Source organism: Chrysochloris asiatica, unplaced genomic scaffold (genome assembly GCF_000296735.1).
Source record: "Chrysochloris asiatica unplaced genomic scaffold, ChrAsi1.0 scaffold00143, whole genome shotgun sequence".
NCBI lineage: Eukaryota > Metazoa > Chordata > Mammalia > Afrosoricida > Chrysochloridae > Chrysochloris > Chrysochloris asiatica.
In genome coordinates, this window is record NW_006408661.1 from 410,575 (window position 1) to 412,942 (window position 2,368).

At 35.9% G+C, this 2,368-nt stretch overlaps 1 pseudogene; it reads right to left on the reverse strand.

Annotated features, from left to right (window-relative positions):
• Positions 1-222: 222 nt before the first annotated feature.
• Positions 223-1,030, reverse strand: LOC102823878 (annotated as a pseudogene).
• Between the last annotated feature and the right edge of the window lie 1,338 nt (positions 1,031-2,368).

Genomic DNA, 2,368 nt, shown 5'->3' on the forward strand with positions numbered 1-2,368 from the left:
GTTGTCCTGAAAAATCTTTTCATCTGATGAGTTTTAGTGAAAGCCTCTAGCAACTTTAACTAGCCTTTTCCACCCCAGTTCTAGAAATTAAGTATAAGAAACAAGCAACTGTGAAGTAGATGTGTTCACAGGAAAACAACAGTGTTTCTACTAGAGCTAAGTGTCAAGTATCCTCTTGATGTTGTAATCAACCTGGCCTTTGCTCCTTTGGTTCTTTGGAGACTATAAAATAGTGTTCTGCAGCTGGTATTTCCCCAAGGGATAGATGTGATATGGTGCTGCTTCCACATTTAGATATGAGAAGGTATCTTTGACAAGGTCAAATTGTTGAAGTAGACATAAAATATTGGGAGAAAAGATGTCCCAGTATGTGTTGAGAAACTTTGGATGAGTCATGATTGGGTCATAAGCATCACTTTTCACATTTCTTATTTTGGCATTAGATGTATAATCCCATGTTTTGATATATTCCAGGAAATGTACACCTTTGACATTTGCACTGAACGCAATTGTGGCTCAACTCCAAAAAATATGTTCAGTAAACCCTTGTCTTCACAATCAAAGGTAACTTTTTCAGAAGCCATGTGTAATACTGATTGTATATTTCAACTAAAGGTTGATAAAGAAATCAGAATTGAATCACTCAGGACACCCTGGGTCTGGAACTGCTGAAAATTCTTTTCTGTCAAAAAGTCATCAATATTTGTCACAACCATTGTATCTGCATCCATGAACACACATTTGGAATACTTTGTAAGTGAGCAACAGTGAAGTTTCGTTAATGTGATGCCCAACTCAGACCTCTTCTTTAAAGTTAGATGAGCAGATTCACCACTGCTGAGGACATCTGTTGTGATGACCTCATCAAAAGCTATCTCTAAAACATTTCTCATGGAATCTGAGACCTGTTGGGTGGTGAACACAGTCTACCTCCTGATGATTCTGTAATGTTTCACAGATAAGCCAGGAATAGGGCTTCTTGTACAAAGGCATCGTTTGTGATTGGTGTCACAAAGGCCTGATCTCTCATGTTGCTGTCATGTCTCTCTGAGTCAGAATCAATTTGACATCACACAACAACATGGACAAATTATTAAATGATGCAGGAAGCATCAAAAGAAGATGGAAGGGATATGCAGAGTCATTCTATCAAGAATAATTGGTCTGTTATCAATCAGATAAAGAGGTAGCATATGGCCAATAATTGACAGTACTGAAGGAACAAGTCCAAGATGCAATGAATGCAAGAAACAAGGCTCCACAAATTGGTGGAACACAAATTGAAAAGTTTCAACAAACTGATGTAACTCACTTGCTAATGCAAAGAAATTTGGAAGATAGCTACCTGGCCAAATAATTGAATGAGATCCATATTTTTTTTCCTATTGCAACAAAAGATAATCTAATGGAATACAGAAATCATTAAGTAATATTATTAATATCATGTGTAACTAAAATTTTCCTGAAGAAAAATAAGTCTGTCTTGGAAGAGGTATAACCAGAATGATCCTTAGAAGTAGAGATGGTGAGATTGCATCTCTCATGCTTCTTATATGTTATAAGGAGGAACCAATTCCTAGAAAAGGACATCATGCTTGGCAAAGTAGACGATCAGCAAAAAAGAGAAAGACGCCAACAAGATGGACTTACAAAGTGGCAGCAACAATTGACTCAAACATAACAATTGTGAGGATGTTGCAAAACCTGGCAGTGCTTCATTTTGTTGTAAATAGGGTCACTATGAGTAGGAATCAACTTGACAACACCCAACAACAAATATCTCAAAATGTTCACAGCTCTACTCAAACTCTCCCCACTTCCGCTCAAACAGAAAAAAACATGCCTTAATTTAGACACTATAAATATTATGTAGATATAACCCACCATCTCTAACTTTTGAAACATTAGAAAGACTTGTCTCTCTTGTTTTATGAATAGGTTATGATGGTGACCTTTGTGGGCAATTAATACAACACAGTCTTGCAAGCCAACTGAGTTCCAATCCACTGTAACTCCAGATTCTTGACTCAAACATAGACAGCATTATCCATCAGACATTGCAGTCTACAAACATGGGAGTTTCTCCAGTCAATGTGATGACTCAGAGCTCTACTTTTTTTTTAACAGCTCCCAAAATACTGATAATTTTTTATTTTGTTGAATTATGTTATTTTTAAAGAATCATTAGATTGTCTGATTAGATTAGAAACATTTATATTTGTTTACAATTTCCCTAATTACTAACAACGCTGATATTAGTCTGTCTGACATTAGATTTTTTTTTTTTTTCTTATGACTCTATAACAATTAGTTTTCAAGGAAGTATATGAGCATAAGCCCTGTAAGTCTATTGCATGATATGGTCCTA